Genomic DNA, 23,086 nt, shown 5'->3' with positions numbered 1-23,086 from the left:
CTAAGATATGAGTGTGGAGTAAGATATGATTGTGGACTAAGATATGAGTGTGGACTAAGATATGATTGTGGACTAAGTTATGATTGTGGACTAAGTTATGATTGTGGACTAAGATATGATTGTGGACTAATATATGATTGTGGACAAGGACTTAATTCTGGTTTAAAAAGTGATAGTGGACAAAGATATGATTGTGGACTAATATATGATTGTGGATTAAGATATGATTGCGGACTAATATATGATTGTGGATTAAGATATGATTGTGGACTAAGACATAATTGTGGACTAAGATATGATTTCGGATTAAGACATGATTGTGGAATAGGACTTGATTCTGGTTAAAAAGTGATAGTGGACAAAGATATGATTCTAGTATAAGACATGATTGTGGACTACGAAATGGTTGTGGTCTAAAACATGATTGTAGACAAAGATAAGATTCTGGTGCTAAGACATGATTGAGGACTAAGACATGATTGTGACTAAGACATGATTGTGACTAAGACATGATTGTGACTAAGACATGGTTGTGAACTAAGATATGAATGTTACTAAGACAGGATTGTGACTAAGACTTGATTGTGGACTACGACTAGATTGTGGACTTATACATGGACGTGATCCCTTTCGATGTGAAGGTCTCTCTCAAATTTTGCATGAAATTTCTAATCCTAATGTGTTAACTTTTTTGTTTTGTTTTGGAAGAGGGTGATGGCGTTTTCTATTTTTCAGATGTGTCCATGTAAAGTAAATGCTGCAGTCTCGTTTATTTTACTTCTAGCCTTCTTTGCACTTTTATATTTAAAATGCTTATGTCTCAGTTCCAACTTCTGACACCAGTTACACAAATTTTACATTTTCAACAATGAACCATCCCGACCACAGATTGAAGCTCATTGATCATTTCGTACTAGAGTTATGTCATAAAGTTGCCGATACTTATTTCCCTACTGCTGATCACAGTTGTCTTTGGTCACTCACTATAAGACAACTATTAGAGCTGCAAGGACATTTCTATTCTATCCGAAGTCGCCTAATGGAACTCATTATTCACAAGAAGACAAAAAACTGCATTAGACCTGTGGATACGAATAATTATAGCCACTTGTAGACAACTGACTGGACAAGCGAGGAAGTGATCAACCCATGACATCGTATGACACTCGTCGCTTTTATATTGACACATTTACAAAAGTATTCTAGCTCTGCACGTGCATCCATTCAGTAAAAGCACTATACCATCTGTAACATGATCCATTTTCCGGCTTTGAGTTAGTTGTTTTGTTTTGATTCATTGTTGCAGTGAATGTAATTATGTCAGCGGAAACTAGAAAGAAATGTAACAACAATAAAGCGTGTTTTTTTTTGGTCTTAATTTTTTTAATAAAAAAAAGGCATCAATATTAATCAAGAGATTATCTAAGGCAGCGAATCTCAACATTTTTAGTTCCGCGACCCCATTTTTACAATTCCTCACTATGTGGCGACCCCCAACCGTAAAGTTATCAGTGTTTTCACTTATGCTATTTTTATGGGTTGTTCCATCGTAAAATATAATCTACAATAAAAATTATTTAAAAAAAAAAAGAGATGGCGTATCACTGGGTAATGAACGGGTGTGCTTTTTGATAACGTGGGTACATCTTCACCATTGAAACAATACCTAGGATTTCTGCAATGGCGCAACGTTGCGTTTTGAAACTGTTACAAAGGTTAATGCTGTGACGATTAAAAAGGTTGAAATGGTTCCGCTTCAGTTTTTTTTTCTAACATTTATTCTCGAATGACCATGCAAGTAAACAAAATAGTAACTACCAATGGAATTTTATTTTTTACAGCGTCTAATTTCTTTTAAGACACAATGTTTTTTCTATGGTTCTTAGGCGAACCCTTAAAAATCATCATTTAATCCCCAAATGGGTAAAACCCACAGGCTGAGAATCCCTGATCTAAGGGAAACTATTTCATCAATTTCAATGCAGGCAATATCTGCAGAATGCTGGGATAACTCTAATAGCTCAAGGATATCTTTTCTTATGCCCCCTTTCCGTTACAAATCACCAACGTTAAATTCTCAGCTAGCACTGGTGTTTTTGTTTGCAAGCTAATTATAGAAATATCAAACTTCCTGTGGACTCTCGGATGTGTCGCTGTTAACAGTCGTTAAAAGTGCAAGGAATTATTTGAGCGGGTAAAATCGCCACTGCATTTTAATAATCTTGGCAAACATGTCTATCCAAGGTTAGTATCTTGTATTCAGGCCAACACATTTAATGAAGTTGAGCATATTCTCATCCAAGCCAACATCTATGACCGAGAACAATTTATTGAACCAAGGTCAGAATAATATATCCAAGGTCGACCTAACACATACGACATATAAAACCGACCAAATATATTTACTAAGTTTAACATATTCATTAACGAGGCCCACGCATTTCAGAATGGTCAAATGTTCTTAGCAAAGTCAACGTCAGCAGGTCAAAACAGATTAGAAGGTTAAGGTCAAGGTCAAGGTTTCTAAGAAAGACAAAGAGGTCTCAGAAAGAACGAGCTCTATTAGCAATGCCTACCTATCTACCCCAAGCCAAACTCAGTTAAACCATTGTCAGTTCTTACATGTCTATGACGCTTATATTTTGTTTAAGGGAATTGTGTCCGAAATCTTTTCGCAGGAAGTAAAAAAAAAACAGCTGGTGGTCTTTGAAACAGAGCGTGCCAAGCTCAAACAGAGACCAAGACCTAAAGGGCTGCAAGGCCTGTTCGCTAACTATTGATGGGTAACCAGTAGGTCTAGTTGGACGAAGTAAAATCCAGAGTTTAAACAATCGAAGCCCTCAACTGGATTCGAAAGACAAACTTTCAGTTTCAAAAGCATTTCCTTCGCCCATTACCATCACTCTACTATCAATCTACAGACATTCTACCATCACTATTCCATAACCCTACCATCACTCTACCATCATTGTAGAATCACTCTTCCATAGATCTATCAACTATCTACCATCGTTCTAACATCATTCTACCGTCACTCTATCATCCCTCTACAATAACTCTTCCATAACTCTACCATCACTCTACCGTCACTCTACCGTCACTGACATCTCTCTACCGTTACTCTATCATCATTATTCCAATAACTCTACCATCACTCTACCGTTACTATACAATTACTCTACCATAACTCTACCATCGCTCTAGCATCACATTACCGTCACTCTGACATCTCTCTACCGTCACTCTGACATCTCTCTACCGTTACTCTACCATCATTATTCCAATAACTCTACCATCACTCTACCGTTACTATACAATTACTCAACCATAACTCTACCATCGCTCTAGCATCACATTACCGTCACTCTGACATCTCTCTACCGTCACTCTGACATCTCTCTACCGTTACTCTACCATCACTATTCCAATAACTCTACCATCACTCTACCGTCACTATACAATTACTCTGCCATAACTCTACCATCACTCTACCGTCACTATACAATTACTCTGCCATAACTCTACCATCGCTCTACCATCACTCTACCGGCACTCTACCGTCACTCTGACATCTCTCTACCGTTACTCTACCATCATTATTCCAATAACTCTACCGTCACTCTACTCTACCGTCACTCTGACATCACTTTACCGTCACTCTATCGTTTCTGACATCTCTCTACCGTTACTCTACCCTCACTATTCCAATAACTCTACCATCGCTCTGCCATCACGTCCATAACTCTTGCATCACTCTACCGTCACTCTACCGTCACTCTTCCATCACTTTAACATCACACTGCCTTCACTCTACCATCACCATACAATCATTATATCATCACTCTACCACCACTCTTCCAAACAGCGCCTAAGAGAAATGTGAAGTTGGAATGAATCATGCCAAAGGGATACCTTCAATATTCGCAACGACAGCGGTTATCAGCATTTTACTTCGACCACACGGTCAGTGCCCTTCAAATGACCATTTCATTTCCAAACGTTCCTACCTGCCCCATTTCTACGCATTTCTTTTCTGAAAGGGAAAACCAGGGCCGGACTTTGGCCATTGCAACCTATGCGGTCGCAGTGGGCCCCGCGCTTTCATATGCCCCGCGCTAATTCCAGGTGTAATTGTTAAATTGCAAAATATATACGAAAAATTCCTCAAAATCTCCTGAATTTATTAAAACCTCATGAAAACTCATACAAATCTCCTGAAAATAGACAAAATTGTCATTTGTGGGTGTTATTTATTCCGGAAAATGCCAATCCTACGCGCGATAAAACAAAAAAAAGCATTGTCAGCTTTCATGTAATAAAATTTAATAATCGGGCGAAATTCATCGTAATGGGAAGTCCCAATACTTTATTTCCTTTCATAGTCACTGACATATAACTAAGCCATAGGTTGCGAGGTTCGTAAATAAAGTTCATTTGATCACAATTTTGTACTTAGTAAAGAATTAATAAAATTCAAAGTCTATTTTTGTTTTCTAATACAAAATCTTAATTTTCCCTTATTATCCTTAATCCTACCCAGACTAGACCCCGCGCAATCAGTTTCGCATAGGGCCCCGCAATTGTTAGTACCGGCCCTGGGTAAAACTATCAAGTTTTTTACGCCACAAACTTGGCCCGCAATATTCCTCTCCCCCATCCATAAGTTGACCTCTCACCCTTAGAGTACGTACGGCTATCCGATTCCATGAACTGCTGTTCTGTAATGATTCAGGAATGCTAGATAACTCTGTCCGTCTCTCTCTCTCTCTCTCTCTCTTTCCCCCTCTTTCCCTCTCTCCTTTAATGTCCTATTATATATTTGCATTGTACATTCACCAGTCACTTTGCTATCACGTTCTCTGTGTCCATAAATACACTAGTAATAACTTTATTCACATATATAGGTACGCGTTCAAGTAAAACATTATAGAAGTACCTATTCGTACATACGTTGTTATAGCATGATTACCAGGAGCTGCCCTTGAGTAGAGACGTTTTTTTTTCAGCGAACAGAACATCTTCAAATGTGCGTTCTAACATCGACTAATGTTTACAGTGCGTGTGACTATGAGATTTACATGTCAGCTCTATCTCCGCTGGCCGAGAATGGACTGTCTTCGCTACACAGCTGGTGTAGTTTAATCACGCATACAACGACTTTATTTACTTTGGAAAACACTTTTTGCTAAGACTTTAGTGCTCAGAGTCAAATGTTACAGTTTTATAGGATATAGTGATTATTCATTATTGAAGTTATCAAGGTCAGGTGACCGATGGCTGCCTGGTAGTTTGGTATGTTTTTCGGACACACATCAATATGTTCGAATCCAGTCCACTTCCATCCCACAGCATTCTGCATAAGGTTTAGGCTAGGATTTAAAGTAAAGTAAGGTTCCCCTTTTAGACCGTGAAATCTATGGGGCAGATGATGTAAAGGGCATCTGTTTCTGTGAGCCACGATTAACGAGGTTGTCATGTGACTAGAACAACGACCTTAACTTTTCCCCGACTAATGTCAGGTACCCATTAGAGCTCAGAGTCGCCAAAGGATCCCGAAATTAAAAATCCCACTCTTCACCAAGATTCGAACCGCTCTGCCACAGTGCCTCCGGATGTAATAATCTTTATTTCGCACTTATCCGAAACTAAACCTAATGAGCTTCTCTTGCCTGTTGTCTATATGTTTTTCAGGGTCTTAGGCGACCAGCACAATGCCTCTATTCCGATGCTTACTACTTTGTCCTGACCCAATCTGTATCTGTTTACAATTATAATCAATCAATTCCATACTAAAATTGTATTTCTTAACGAAACCTCGCATCCCAGGAACTCTGCTGAACAGCTTGAGCGATACACTCGGCCACTAAGTTCTGAACATAATATTTCACAGGAAATATACTTATCTGAATAATGGCCCAATGGTTCATTGACGACTCTACAGAATCCTATTCCACTCAGAAGTAAACTTGTATTAAGGGGAGAGGGTGGTGTGTGTGTGCTTCTATGGTGACGCTGGGAAGAGGTTAGCAATTAGTTTGTGGCTATGTAATGTGAATGATGCAAGACAAGAGTCATTATCGTCAGTTGTCTTGGCAGGCCACAGATGACTCCAGATTGCAAGAGTGAAAAGACGTGTTTTTGTAGTGAGTTAGATTTTGTTCAAAATACCGTTTTACGTAATTTCCCCAAGTCTGCAACTTTAATTTCATTTCATATCAAATTGATTGTGTCTATATTGTCATAAAAGTTCTATATAATATTGTTCGCAAAGGAGTTATTAAAGTTATTTCAAGGTTTATAAGTTAAGATATAATAGCCTACATCGGTTTAGTTGTCTACCAGCTTTTTGGTGCTACAAATCAACGACCGCTCACAACAGGGGCAATCTTTCGAATAAGGAGACAAAGAAATGTTGTATATATTTATTTCTTTATTGACTTTATCGTAAATAGCAATGTTAAATGCTTAACAATTAAAAGCAATGCTTAAATTAAGACGTTAAACCTACCGCAATCTACATTAAAAGCCAACCCTAAAATGAGCTATAAATGAAATTCAGTCCCTGAAACGAAGTATATATGTAAGGCTAGTCTGAAAGTCCGAAGATCAGTGAGGTATGCTGTATTTCCCGTGGCAAACGAAGGATAATAGTAAGATATTTTAGTAATTTGGGAGGGGGGGGTGTCCATTTATTACATTTCATTACTCTTTTTCACTCTTTCTTTTCCTCTATCTCTCCCTTTTTCTCTTTTTCTCTCCCCATCTTTCTACATTTCTTTTTTTCGCTCCCTTCCTCTTCGTATCTTTACCGACCCCCTCCTCTCCCCATCTCTTTAATTTATTTCTCCCCATCTCTCAGTCTTTATCTCCCTCCTCCCTATCTCTCTTGCTCTTTCTCTCCTTCTCTCTCTGTCTTTTCTCTGTGTATGTGTTACGCCGGGGACAGAAATATGGAGGATGCATAGATCCTGAGACTCGATCAAGTCTAAATGCATCTTTCCGGCTTACTGCCCTACGCCATGATGGCATCCAATGATTAGCACGACTGATTCCCAACGTAAGACCTGGGATCAATACTGCTTATATTTAATGGGAACTTGTCACTTCATGATCCAGGCTGCGCTTTGTTCTTCACGGGGCACTGCTCAATCTGGGCAGTTTCGTTTTTTAGAGTAGTCCTCTGTTACAGGCTGCTCGTAGAGTGCTCTTGTGTGTCCTGGTATATGATGAAACAGACGTGCATACTATGTCAGAGAGATATGAAGAGAGAGAGAAAGGTTGAGAGAGGGGGGTAATCGCAAAAGAGAGGAAGATAATGTATTTATCTCATTCTGATTTGAGATACTAAAAATGCGCTTGGGCACATTCCTGAGCATAAAGAGGTGTTGAGTTATGATGTGATTTAACTCTTTCTCTCCGTAATTACTTTCCACGTTCCGATGGGATTATTCATTATACTCATTTGTGTTTCACTACCCTGTTATGATTAAACTTCAATAACTTTTTTTTTATGTAATCAGGAAATTTTATATTAGGTATATAATTATAGAAGACTGCACGCTATTTTTATGTAACACAAATTAAAGTTTATAAAAGCAATAATTAACATAATTTAATGGGGTGAAATCAACGTTGGTATCGTCAGTTAGGGGTGAAAGAGTTAAAGGAATGGTAAGCATGTCGTTTGTTGCCAACACAGTTACATCCGCTGTTGAAAGGAATACCATAGTAAACAGTCTCAACGGTGAAGGGGCTCCGCTCCTGATTCATACTCGAAGTTGACTCTTAAAGCCTTAGCACCACAAGGCAGCGAGCTTTGAAACCATAGTATCTTTCTCCGAGATGAATTGACATACTTTTCTTTGGAGCTTCATCTGATCGGTTCTACAGGTGGATGGAAGTCACCTGTCTGTAGAAGCAATTTCGCCGGGTAAAATAGCCAAATGACACGAGTAGAAAGAGTTGCTGACCAGAGGTCATTAGAATCACATGTTAACGAGGAGGATACTCCTAATACTTCGGCTGGTCATCGAGTCCGAAGATTAATGAGGAATGCAATACTTCCCGTGGCTACTACAGGAAACTAAAGCACTCGAACAGAAGTAGGATTAAATACATAACGCGACATTTATTCAGTGTTAAAACTTGGCTCACTTTCATACTCAGTACATCAACAGATTCGCAGTGACGGATCTTCAAATAATTTGTCTTCGTTTTGACATCAAAATGACACACGTGTCATCTGCGGTAAACAGGCAATGGAACCCTCAAGAAAATGATTTATACCTCCTCCTTTTCCAAATCATTTGTACAAAGCTTATATCAACTCACTCACAAAAGTGTGTACACGTTATTTCCCCTACACCCAGTCTCGGATCAAGCTGAAACTTCGCACAATTCACATAGACAAGACATGAATCAATAAAAAAAAAGTAACCAATTTGACAATTAGTTACTTACTGTTATATGTATTGTTTAATAGCAACAAGGGAATCTAATACTTCAGTATTCAGAGATAGGATACATTTGTTGGGTTTATCCAATTAAATAATTGTTAACGCTATTTCACGCATTCTCTGGTCAAGTTGATACTGTAAACATGTATCAATAAACAAAAATTCTAAATTAGTCAATTAATTATTGGCAATTAATTACGAAGTTTGATATCGAATAAAGGAAATAACATGTACATTATTTGTAGATATAGTTTTAAGGGCGGAGTTCTTCCCCTTTAGATAAGTTTTTTTTTTTTTTTTTTTTTTTAAGGATTTTGTTATAAGTTGCTTGTTTTACTACTTTTTGATTTTCTTTATTCCTAAAGGAAGTTAGCCTGAAGAACCATTTTTAGTAGAAGCACTGCATTTTATGACAAGTCCTTTTTTTTTCCTTTCGTTTTTTTTTCCGGTTGAGTAAAATGAAGATGCCGCAATCAAGAGACAATTGTCCAGTAGGAAAGAGACTTCTAGTTGGATGTTTGCTTGACTTGATGGAGTGTGCAGGGACTTGTATTGGCCATTGAGTTGAACGTTCTTTCTTTCCGGGCCAAGTGGTTGGCCAAGTCAGTGGTGAATACGCTCAAAAAGGGGGAAGGGAAATGCTGGTACTTTATCAGAACGACTTTTTAAAGTTAAGTTGCAAAGAAAAAAAAAATTTTGTTTTTGGTACTTTGAAATTTTAAAGGTTATTTTTCTATGTCAATTGTAGGAAAAAAAAATGTTTTCGCTGGTCTGAGTCAGATGGACTTTTACTTTTAAGTAGGTCAAAAAGTCTTTAATATAGGAATTCAGACTTTGGGGAGAAATATTTGCATAAGTCACGAGTGAGATTCGCTAAAGAGACGCGTTAAATTGAGTGCTAAATGGTGGACGCGTTGAAACTGATGGCCGATTGTTGAACTGAAGACCCTCAGACGGATTTACAACAGTCCTCACCCAGGGGCCTCTACATTTCAAAAGTATATCTTTTAAAACAAAATATTTGTAATAGATAAATGATAATGTGTACAATATTCTGTTTTGATTCACTGAGACTAAGTGAGATGTCCCATTCTTTTAATAAATAACATTTGAATAGCGGGCATTTCACTATTTTTGTTTCATTACAAAATAATGGATGTAATTATGTAGATTAAAAAATAAATGGTTTACAGTTTATAATACACTATTGTATTATAATAATTTCTTTTTCCTTCTGTTCAATTTATTGTTCGCTATATTAAAAGAGGTCTAAAGGTATTAGTTTTGTTTTATTTTGTTTTTTGATAATTTATTAATTTCTTTATTATTTTTTTCTGTGTCATGCTAAAAAGACATTAAAAACTAAGAAACAGTAAAGATAATTTATTTCCTAATGGTGACACTAATCAACTAATTTTAGACCTGCTGCAGTGTCCGCCCACACACAAATCCTTCTGAAAGTAATAAGATTGCATTTCTGCGTGTGTCTATGTGTGTGTAACTGCTTGCGCACCAATATGTGTGTGTATGTGATGATACATTGGTGACTTCAGTCTTTTTTTCACCCATCTTATTCCAAAATATAAAAAAAAAGTTACAGAAACGATCTGGAAAATAAAGATGGCAAAGCTTTATGTCACAACAAAACCAGAGGGCTATCAGATTAGTATTTGCTGGGTCCGTTCTTCTTGAATGGCTTCGACAAAAATAAAAAAATAAAACAGGTGCAGAAATGCTCTCAGCGAAAATGGTTCCACTTTAGCCTGTAGGAAGGAGCGAGGTCCATGCCTGGCACGCTCCGTAAACACATGACCCACAAGGCATCACGCAACGTATGCCGGATACAGGGGCCGCTTCCGTTTTCATGTAGTCTTGTTGACGCTAAGAAAGCAATCACCCACGTTTGTTGTCTCCGACAGACTAGCGGGCCCCGCGGGGGGCGATGCCGTCCTCTTGGGAGATTGTGGGAGAATCGACTGGGGTCATGGTTTGTTGGGTCCATTAGATGAGTAGATCTGGAAGGTGTTTTTTTTTCTGACTAGGGCAGACGTTGTACATTGAATAGAGAGTAGTGCTCGTTTTTTTTGCCGTAAGGCACGGGAATCGACGAGAAGTGCCGAGAGCTGACGAGACTGTTGGTCAATTTGCTCTTGTTGAACTTATTCCCTATACTTTGAGATGAGACCCAAATTGAGTTCATTTACTTAGTCTTCAATGGAAACACAAAAAGTAACATTAATTCAGCGTTAAATACGATCCCGTAAGTAAGGTGTTGCGTCTTCTCAGCCGCAGGGGCTGCCTTATGACATTAAAGCTAATTTTGCTTTATCTCATAGAACTGTCTGGTAGAGCAAATAAAATGAGCCTAATTAATCTTTTAAAAAATATCGATTTTGTTAAATAAGTAACATCATACCCTATTAAATGAATTCGACGCATTGTCAGCTAGTGGTTCAACTTTGACCTTTGTCCTATTTCACCTATCAAACGACTACTGGAGTCTGAGCTTGCCCCTTGGTCATAAAGATATATTACCTTCCATTATAACGGTTGAAACAAAAAAAAAAGGGGGGGAGGAGAATTGCATTTCTTTACCTAAAGGGGACGTAACCAGAGACTATCTTGATATAGCTCTGTACTTGATGCCCCATTTTGCTTTCTTTTTTTTTCTGAATTTATTTTCCAAGCCAAAGTTTCTGCAACGTAAGCACCGGCGTCAAAGCTTGATATTTAAGTCTAATGAAATCCTGTCCAGAAGGGAGAGAAACACATTTGCACATTAGTTTGTTCGGATAAGTTAATGTCTTTGGGTACGTGAACTGATTGCATCATCGGACTTTGAAAAAAACACAAAAAAGAGGGCTTACATTACCTTACAATCAGCGGACGGCATTATTTAAAATATGTTGATTATCATTTGTAAAATGTAAACTTGAAAACCATTATTACCTCGATATAGTGTTATGAATGGGATATACTTGTATAATTACAATATTGTAACTACAAAATTCATAATAACACATAAACATACCAGCTATATTTCTCAGGTGTAAATTGTAAATTAAGTTGACCATGTTTGTAACATACGACGTTTAATTACAAAGCTTCTATCAATTCACGTCGACTGTCTGGTACAAATTTTGTACACGTTATTTCTTTCACCTTCTATTCTCAGATCAAGTTAAAACTTTGCACAATTAACAGCACATGAATGAATCGAAAAATTAATTAATTAATTAGTACGAATTCGTTTATTTTGTTTGATATTGGAAAAGAAAACTAAATCTTACAGTTTTGATATGTATGACTTTTTCTGTGCAGTTCTTTCCTTCTAAGAGCTTTGTTTTTTTTGTTTTTTTACATAATTATAATTGTTATAGTTAGACTGTATTGCACTATGTATTATTTCATAGTAGCTCTAGCGAAAAGTAAACTTTTCTTTTCAAACCCTTGTAAATGAATTCGACGTATTGTCAGCTAGTGGTTCAACTTCCGGTCCAATGGGGAAAATGATAACATCTGTTTCTATGACCAACAATTTAATGGGTTTCATTTTAACAAAAGACCAGCCGCCTATCAAAGCAGGAGTTGTTCTTGAAATCCCAATTGACAGGGAATTGAAAACGAGACCCTTGGGTCTGGAAGCTGAGCCTTGTCCTAGTCAACCAACATGTCCCTAAGATAGTCTGATTTTATGCCATTAGCAGACGTAGCAAATCAAAACTATGTAAGGCAGTGTGGGACAGCTAAAAAAAAAAAAGCAGCAAACTATTTTTTTTCCTTGGTACAAAGTACAAGAGCTTACACCTCAGTAGTAAAGGCTGTCTGGATGAAAGACAATTGAATAAGCCTAGAATGTTTCTTGTATAAGATTCTGACCAGATTTCTTTTAGATACATTTTTCAAAAGTTTTTCCTTTGGGTTGGGTCGATGCCGGTTCTACGGCATTGCAGTCAGTTTTCCAGCGCTTCACCATCAAAGAAGTGCTTTTATAAGTGAAATATACAATACTAATTAAGAATAAAATAGAAAGGAAAATGAAATTAAATGGACAAGTGCTCTAATGCATCATCTTAGCATTAATTAAATGCATTTTTTTATTAAGGTCTTCAAAATAGAGCACGGGTCTCCACAAAGGCCCTGCTAGGGGGCTCCACATACTCAAATCCGGCCCTGAAGGCGAAGTATGACTATGGTAACAAAGTCTGTGGACATGTAAGGAGAACGAAAACTGCTGCTCAACAATTTCTTAGTAATGGAGCTGGTTGTACTAAGTGAACTGTTAGTGGGTACACATCAATAACATGTAGTGAGTAAGCTCGTTGTAGACTAGCCCTAAGACAAGAGGAACAAACTAGCAATATAATTTCTCTGGAGTTTTGTTTTTTGAGTGGTCATAGTGGCGACACCTATCCTAGCAGCGTCGCTGCCTGGAAATCAAAAATTAAACTTTGATTTTTAGATTAATTTCCAGCATCCTTGGATCTTGTAGATATACCAATAAATTGCTTTCATAGTTTTGTTATCCGTGTATTTCCACAATGTCATAAAAGCTTTGTAATTCAGAACTAGTAAAGAAAAAAAATAAGTTGATCATAGTCTATGTCTACTTAAGAATTTAATTACATTTTTATCATTATTGATCACCTAATTAAGGGACAACTGAGGATCTCTCATGAAGTCCACAGAGGGGCCCTTATAGAAGACAGGCTCAGAGGAAGGCTCTCTTCTCTGCGTTAGATGCGGGAATATATGTAGGTAGTAACTCGGTTTAAGTGACTGTACTCATCCTTCGTCTTTGGGGATCGTAGGCAATACTAATATTATTTCAAGAGCTACCAACATCAAAAGACCCAATGTAAAATTATTTTTATAAATAAAACTATTAATGTCATTATGGTTTATTAAATATGCATATAAAAAAACAGTCATAGCCGAATAACATTTTTTTTTGGCTCCTTTTTAGTTTTTTCAGGAAAGAACGACAGCATTGAAATATTTTTTAAAGCCAATCAATATCTGGTGTCACAAAATTAAATTTTAGGACGTAGTGCGCAATTAAAAAATAAAAATGTATCGCCCATAAATTTAAGTGAGTGTTTGGTGAAACGAGGTTAAACAATTAGCCTCGTTTTGATTTTTTTTTCCAATGCGGAGGTGTGGATGAAAGAACAGAAGTATTGTCAATCAATGAGGTCTTAGTGTTTCCCCAACGCCCACTCGATATTCTTTACTCTTTATCGATGTACAGCGCAACCTATACCTTCACTGTAGTCATGAATCGTAGGGGAAAGTCGCTATTGGCCTTGTGCTATTCGTTTGTCATGTTTGGATGTCCCGAGAATCCAATTTATCCTTAGCGTGTATCGTGCTAAGAAATATGGGCAACTTTTAACCCTTTTGATTGTTTTTAATTAAATTCGCCAAAATGTCCTTTCATGTGTTTAACTCACACTTTCTAACGTCAAAAAAGGTGGAAGTTGGTCAAATGTTGAAGTCACAAGCCGAAAACTTCAGTAACATAAAAGTAAAAAAAAAAACAACTTTATATTAAAAAAAAGCTTATATAGAGTGACATTGCATCACTAATTTCAAATCAAAATACGTCGTTATGTCATGTAAATAATTTGAGATATATCTCATCATTATCATCATCATCATCATCATCATCATCATCATTATCATCATCATCATCATCATCATCATCATCATCATCATCATCATCATCATCATCATCATCATCATCATCATCATCATCATCATTATCATCATCATCATCATCATCATCATCATCATCATTATCATCATCATCATCATCATCATCATCATCATCATCATCATCATCATCATCATCATCATCATCTGTCCTTCGCCTATGTCGTAGAGCTTCTGTGACTGCGTAAACCAAATCCCTCCCACTTTTCCCGGTCAGCAGCTGTTCTTAGCTGGACATTAACAGAGGCCGGTCCATTCTTTTACATTGCTCCCTTGAAGGAGGACTTTAGACAGTGAGTCATGTCTTACAATAGGATCAAACCAGCTCAGCTTTCGTCTCTTCACATTCACAGTATTGAGGAGTTCTTCCCTTTTGCCAGCCAGAGTGTTGACTTCTAAAAGTACAAACTTATTTGTCTTCTTTTAATGGTATCTGATTCCCAGCAATTTTCTGTAGCATTTACTAAGAGTTTGCCCTCTAAGATCGTTCAGTGTCTAACTTTAAATATAACTGTTGACAAATGCAAAATAGGTGAAAGGCTTCACGAAAACATAAAAATAACTACTTGCAGTGTATATTGTTGTTGTCCTTCTTCAGTCATAAAACGACTGTCGTGACTTTCCTAGACGGGGTAATGGAGTGAAATGAAAGCTTGAGCATTAGGGTCGGAATAGTGCCGCCCACAAAGCAGGTCCTCCTCCTGTCCACGCAGATGATGCCCGATACATTTTGGGATAAGTTGTGTCGCATATACTTCCAGGTTGTAGCATTGTGTACTGCAGCCTGCCTAAAGCTTAGCGGCTCCTGACTTTTCCTCGTGGAATCCAGCATAGTTTGGGGAACATAAGGGCGGTTTGTCGTTGTGCTGGCCATATGACACTTTGCTTGTTAACCGTTGGCCAAAGAAACAGATGACCTTAAAATCATCTGCCCCATAGAGGTCTGAGAGGGAAACTTTACTTTTTTTTTTTTTTTTACTTTACAGCGCAACTGATGTTTGAATTAAGAGTTTTCCTTCTCAACGGTGCGTAAACAGTCAAGACCAATGAGCCCCTACTGCAGAAAATCATATGGCGAACACGATTAGGGAGCACAACGCACTCTTAGAGGTGCCTTAGAAAGCTAAGGCGGAGGGGGGGGGACTCACTTTTGGTTTGCAACAGGGAGGAGCTGCCGCGTGAATAAGATTGAGAAACTATTTTTAAGTTTTGTTTCGCAGCCTTGCTTTGGTATTACAAAACCAGCGCAGTTTAAGTGTATCCAGGCTTAGAGCGGAATTCGATCATGACACTTTGTCTGAGTTTAGTGCTTCCGTAATGAAAGAGACTTCTGCTGTGATTACCCGGTATGCCACTGAAATTCTCTCCTCCTTTTTTTTTTTGCTAGTTTTGTTTCGCCTCTCTCGCTCTGTCTCTTTATCTCATCTCTTTATCTCTCTGATATATTGTTTATATCTTTCTCATTGCCATTATTATTTTGTTCTTTTAATTCAGCTTTTTAAAATCAGCTACTATGCTTTTTTTTATAACAAACATATTATAACAAATAAAATGTAACACACTGTTATGTCTGCGCTGGGTGTGGCAAAATATGTAGGTCGCATCTGGGACTGCTTAGCCACGTGAAATACAGCACTTCTCATTCGGACACGAAGAAAAGTCTTATTAATATGTAACACATAAGATAAGCCCCATACGGTGCAGCAAATCTGATATTTTATATAATACATAGCACCTACGAATATATATTACATAATTTAATATGTTTATGACATTACATACATAATACTACACAAATAATTATAAATATATGAGATATATATATATATATATATATATATATATTTATATTTATATATATTGAGCCAGTACCGATTACCGAAAATGGAATAGTATTTCTACAAGCTAGCTAGAAGACATACATAACAAGGAAGATATAAAAGTTTAAATAAGGAAAGAATCGCAAAAATACTGCAATATCGCTCTATACTGAAAGATTTATCTCCGTTTTCCTATTTAAAGCACAAGTAATAAATTAAAATTAATATTCTGATTGATTCATATATCGTCTTCAACAATGAACAGACATGAAAAGCTTCAACTTGATGTGAGAATAGGAAGTGGAGCGTGCCCAAGATTTGTACTTGACATACAGACACTAGCTATTAGAACCTCTGTAAAAATACTAAATCGAGATCAGTGATATCCAGCCTTTTCGTCCAGAAGTCACAATTGATGACCCACTTGTCAAGGACGCAAAACAACTATAAAGTAGTCGTGTACAATCAAAACGAGGCTTTGCGGCTTCATTATGCACGCTCAGCGTAAGTATCGAGACCCTAACAAAGCCGTGTCACATTCTGGATATGGACCGCAGGTCGTGGGATGGTCACCACTGGTCGAGATTATCAACGAAGATCGTGGAAAGAAATCCCCTTCTAAAGGTATCTTATAAAAAAAAAATGAAATCACGAAGAAATCAATCTCGCGTGTAGATAAAAAAATATGTCTAAAATGATACGTAAAAACGTTTAAAGCAAGTTATTATCATTATGATGAACATTTGATCTTGTCAGCAGTCATGTAGCATCTAGACAGCAGTCATGTAGTATCTTTCTCGCTCTATCCTGTTTCATAAGTCATCTCAAGAAATGAAAGAGAAACAGGGGACTTTAATTCTAATTACCCCCATAATCCCGGGCATGCTACCCTGCCTCATAGTGGCGCCCGTGTGGAAACGATCGTAGGAGGAAACGATTAGGCTAAAGGGTAGCAAAACAAGACTCCCGTGTGGGGTGCGAGAGCATCCTCATTGCACTGTGCGGAGTTGTAAAAAAGCTTTTTACAACCTTGTCACAATCCAGGCGCCGTTCCTCAAGGAGCCGTTACATAAATGGCGTGTCCTGCACGGTTAGCCTGGTAGAGAAAAGGAAAATGGCAGGGGTCCCGTTGCACGCGGTCTCTGGCCGCGAGTCTGACACCCCGCCCAGACAGAACAGTGTACACTGTTCTCATTCAGGCCGTGAAATGCAGCTCTTGTTCAATTTTGTTGGCTTAGAGTTCCAAGAGCCGAAGGCTCAACTCTACCTGACAGTTTCAAGAAAAAGAAGAAGACCCCCATAATCACCCGGTGGACGTCATATCTGGTTGCATTCTTGCTCCGATGTTCTATTTCGGCGACATATAGCTCTATCTATCTTACATCTATATCTACAAACTATGATAGCGTGCGTTTCGCAATTCCAGAAATATAGGCAAGGTCGTCGCTCTCTTTAACTCCGGGGATTTCCAATACTCTTTGTTTTTTTTTTAGCAAACGATGACATTGTCCTAGATTTATACTTACTTCATGAATAAATTTGATACCTGACAATTGTCTCCCATATTTTCTAGACCTATCACCCGGTCGTCAAGTGGTTTTCTTATAGTATGAAATGGGAAATGGAAACGCGGTATTTTCACTCTTGGGGTCTTGACGACAGCGACAACTATGATGTCTGTCAGAATTCGGTCTTTCGATTCTAACTTGTCATTGACGGATGTCTAATTTAACCTTTATATCTACATAATTAATACGTTTGTTTTATTGCCTTTCTTGAATTTCAGACAAAATAAACAGACTCTGATGGTTCTGATTGGCGGGTCTGACGATCAAGCAGAAACCGGATATGGGTACACAGAACCAATGAAAGTGTTTTTTTTTTTTTTTTAAATAGGGAAACAGATGACATTGCTGAACAGCACAAAATAATGATCTGAAATCAAGCTTGACGTGAATATCTTTTGATCTGGTTGTCTGAACAATACTAATGTCATTTTCTTGATATGTCATACTTGGTTTCTGATTCTTAGTCTTTAGATTGTAATGCAATATTTGTTTACCTGTTAGTTGATGAGAAAAAAGATTCTTATTACAACATTCACATTTCAAATAAGATTCATTTTTGCATTTGTGGATGTTGTTACTTTGTTAGTGCTACATTTTCTTTTTCACTAGTCTACGTTTTGTTTTGTTTTTGTATATTTTATTGTGCGTTCTTTTCATTCCTTAAGGCAAACTTTTTGTTTTGTTTTTGTTTTGGTGAGTCAAAAGGAAAAAGGTGTAATAGTGCACTCCCTTACTGCGACAGACGTCAGCCTACCCTCACTGGTATAGAGAAGAACACCTGGCCTTCTTACAAAGAATGTAGAAAATATATTTTAGACCTAAAGGAACAGTACTGCCAAAAAGACAAGTTTTTAAATCGACTCCATGTGCACACAATTGATTTGTGTGTTTTGGACGGGGGGGGGAAATATGTAGGTCAAAGTAGGGTCTGCGAAGTCACGTGAAGCACTGCATTCTTCTATGATCTTCGGTCTTCAAGACAAGCCTCCATGTTTCGCAGCGCTGAGGCTATGAGGCCATGAAGTTAAAAGACTAAACGAAGAGGCGTCACGTGAGACGAAGGGGCTGGGGCTAGATAATTAGAGAGAACGGGGTGAAGGACACGAACACTAACAGAAAAATAAAATCAATACTGTCTTCATAAAGGTGGTCTTTAACTCAACCGTTCTCTTGGGTCCTTACAATCATATAGCCACACGCACACACACACACACACACACTGACACTCATAAATATTTGACATTCATACACACTGGCAATCACACATACCCTCAAACACATTTGAGATTCTCAAAGACTGACACAGACATATACTGACGCTCACTCACACACTGACACAAACATACACAGACACACAGAAACTGACACTGACACACATTGACACTGACACACACATATTCTGACACTCACACACATTGGAACTCACACACACCTATAGACACACACACACACATATATATATATATATATATATTGTTACAAATGACAGTGATAGGTAGAGGTCAACGTGTGACCCCGGCGAGATAACACAGCAGCGGGTGTTTTCTGGAATGTACATGTATCAACAAAGACAGGATGTGACGTGTCCTTACGTGTTATTCCAGAAGGTACTAGCAATGCCCAGTGACAGATAGAGGTCACAACTTGTGACCCCTGCAAGATGACACTGCAGCCGATGTTTTCTGGAATCTACATGTATAAACAAAGACAGGATGTGACGTTTCCTCACGTGTTATTCCAGAGGATACTAGCCGTGTTTGTGCAACTTTGGACAAGCGATTAGGGACTCTATATAAGCCAGAGAGTTAATGTGAAAGTCAGTCGTATGGAGTCGTGAGTGAGCCGTTACAGTCGATACAGACGATGTAAGACGTGTGCGGCCCTAGTGGAAGAGAAATGTGTACGACTCGATGCAAGTTAACTAGGGTAGAGTTAACTGGAGTGGACTACTGTCGTTAAAGTCTATACAGCGAACTACAGTGGACTTGAGCCGTTACAGTCGATACAGTCGATGTAAGACGTGTGCGGCTCTGATTCGATAGACTTGAGGACGACTTGGTTCAGCTTTGGGAGACCTGGAGCGACACTGGGAAGTGTGTCGTTGGTCTGTTCTGTGGAATACGACTCGGTGCAAGTTGAGAAGAGAGGAATTGCAACGAAGTGAAGAGATGAATTGCAACGAAGTATAGCTAACTGTAAACTGACAGATATTGTACAGTCTTCTACGCTACATGTTACAGTAACGAATCGTTAGAGTTAATAGTCATTAAAGTTATATGAAACTGAAAGTTTAGTCGTCAAGTTCTTTGCTGTGTTTTTATTTGTGTGCCAACTAATACATCTAGCCAGAAGATTCAGAAATACGTAACAATATATATATATATATATATATATATATATATATATATATATATATATATATATATATATATATATATATATATATTTTTATATATATATATATATATATATATATATTGAAACTCACACATACTGACACACACGCACATTGACACTCACACAAAAGAAATCGAAATGTCCATTAAAGCTAGATCTATGGTCTGTGTATAACTCAGCGCATCTAAAAATTGGACTGTATGGTAAAGGAAAGCTCCCCTTTCAAACATTACAATCTGTAGAGCTGATGATATTAAGATCATCTGTTTCTTTGGCCAGCGATTAACGAGCAGGGTGGCCAGCACAACGACCAATCGACTTTACTTTTCCCCAGGGCCGGCCCTAACAATTGCGGGGCCCTGTGCGAAACGGCTTGCGCGGAGCCCAGTCTGGGTAGGGATAAGCATAATGTCAAAATTAGGATTTTTTAATTAGAAAATACGTCTTTGCAATTAATTTTTATGAAATGAAAGCAGACAATGCCGTTTTTTTTTTATCGCGCATAGGATTGGCGCATCAAAATGACAATTTTGACTCTTTTCCAGGAAATTTTTATGAGTTTTCAAGAGATTTTAATAATTTCAGGAGATTTCAATGACTGTTTCGTATATTTTAAAATTACAGGAGGCCGTGGAAAATCTAGATACCGCAGAAACTCTGTTTTATAAGCTATAATGGTTTAATTTAATAATTTACGCCTAGAATTAGCGCGGGGCCTATAAAATTGCGAGCCCACTGCAACCGCATAGGCTGCTTTCCCCAAACTAATGTCAGGTGCTCATTAGAGTTGGTTGGACTCGGGGCCGCCCTAAAAATTTCAAAATTCAAAATGCAGTCTTCTCCGAAATTAGAACACAGGACCCCAGGTTAGGAAGCCAAATGCTTACCCCTTTAAACAGCGGCCCCCTCCCCGACAGTACAGACTTATGTATTTATTTTTATACGCGTGTGTGGAGTTATTGAGGAACTAGGTAGACCCTCATCAAATTGTTGTTTTCTTTTCTTCCCTGTTGGCTTTTGTAGATCATTGTTCTGCATTAAGTCAAAATATAATTAAGTCACGTCATAATGTAACTTTTTAAACAAAAATGTAAGACAAGTCAAGTAAAAAGTCAGAAACGTCTGTACATATATAAGATAAGAAGATAAGATAATTACTGCTTGCTTAAGTAAAGGATCGCTTGAAGATGTTTGGATATACTTATAAAGAGGAATTATCTTTATAAAATACAGACGTTACTTAAAAAAAAAAAGATGAATTACAGTGCAGGTAGTAATCATATGCGATTAACAAGACAGCAAGCATAACCTAATTAGAACATTAAACGATAAACTGATAATTTATAAATATTTTCATGCATTAATGCCAAATAATATTATCGGTGTAAAGCACTGCTCTATTTTGTTTTACATGTTTCGGATGTTCCTTCAGAGTTGAAGATAATTAGTTCCTAGTCCATACCTCCCGCAGAACGACGGGGGATGAGAGCGGGCAGGGTTAGAACCCGGGACCATCGATAAATCTGAATGACAGTCCAGCGTGCAAACCGCACGACCAGGCAGCCATCCATGCTTCTATGAAGATGTTGGACGCTATGAATTCTCTAAGCTGTCAAATACATGTTTATTATGTACAAATTACGTCACAGTCTGTCCTCGTTGGTGCGCTAAACTACTACTAATTGCCCACACACCACTGACACCAGGCACATGACGCTCACCTCAGTATTTACCCAATTCCGACTTCGTAAATCTGGCCAGCCACTTAATTTGCTTTTGACCTGTATGGTGACATATATGCACTTCGCTCAACAGCACTGTTTTTTTTATCTAGGGCTTTTAGGGTATACATGGTGGAGCCTCGATACCTTAACTCAATGGAGTTTGATATTTGATCCTTCTCACTATTAACTCAGGTTTACTTCTTTAAAAGGTCGCTTTTATTGAGTCGAATTGCACCAATTGTTTGATTCATTCATGTTCGCCCATCATGCATGTTGACAACAGTCTCGCGCTTTGATATTGACGAGGTAAAAAAAAGTTGCTCAAGTCTGACTTTGAACTTCACGGTGGAAGGCCGACATGTTTCGCCACTGAGCTATTCAAGTACTTTTAAAAATAGGATATGACCCGCGGACTGCGTGCCTTAGTTTAGGTCTACATACATAGGCCTTATTTTCTGCTTTATGTATTACATTTCCAGGTAAAAAAAAATAGTAAACAAACGACTTAATTTGAACGGACACACCATTCAAGCGCTCTCCATTGTTCTCGACCCACGGTCATATGTAAACAATCATCTGGGTCGCTGACCACCGCCCAATTCACCCCCCCCCCTTTTCTTTCTCTATCCACCTGTGTTGTTCATTTGAGATTATTATTTCCCCTTCTATGTACATTTTATGTTATTATTTCCCATTTTATGTACATTTTGATATTGCTACTATCATCCATCTATTTTCCAAATCCCATTTGTCATCACCTCCCCCTTGTGCTCTAAAGCAATTTTACCAATCTGACGAATGCACCTCAGTCGAGGGCATCGATAAGATGTATGAGAGACATGTCCTAACTTGTCTTTATTTATCCGCAGCCTCCCTCAGGTGTCTGCCTATTGCCTAATTGTTTGGTATCAAGAATCACCTACTATCTTTGTGCTTAGCGCTATTCAGCACTGCACTAGCTCACTGACCTGCCTATTTATTCATTGGATCAACGATCTATTTACCTGCATCTGTGCTTAGTGCTATTCAGCACCGCACTTGCCCACTGAGATCTACTCAACTCTACCACTTGGCGCTATCGGCATTGCCCGCCTATTCGACAGCCCACCTGTCAAGCTATTAGGTGCGACGTCCCTATGGACTCAGGTCTGTGCGAGACGTCATAGCTACGCCAACCCTCTGCAACTCACTGGACATATCCTGTCAACTATGCTGCCCACGGCAGATCAGCTCTGCCCGCAGTAACCTTGTGTCCACGGTAGCCGGCCACCCGCCCTACTGTGCCCACTACAGATATTAGATTTTGGGGATTGAGACCCCACAAGAACTATATCACCGGCGTCCCTCTATCCGCTAGAGCGCCACCTCCAGCTGCAGAACCTCAAGCCAGGACACAGCCAGCTGCG

General features: G+C 38.2%; 1 protein-coding gene across 1 annotated transcript in view; it reads right to left on the bottom strand.

The window, feature by feature from the left end:
• LOC106068352 (cardioacceleratory peptide receptor-like) overlaps positions 1–23,086 on the bottom strand; it is a 165,915-nt gene that overhangs the window by 126,214 nt on the left and 16,615 nt on the right. The window lies entirely within an intron of this gene.

Source organism: Biomphalaria glabrata, chromosome 16 (assembly GCF_947242115.1).
Source record: "Biomphalaria glabrata chromosome 16, xgBioGlab47.1, whole genome shotgun sequence".
Classification (NCBI taxonomy): domain Eukaryota; kingdom Metazoa; phylum Mollusca; class Gastropoda; family Planorbidae; genus Biomphalaria; species Biomphalaria glabrata.
The sequence above is the reverse complement of the archived record's forward strand: the minus strand, read 5'-3'. Positions and strand labels throughout refer to the sequence as shown.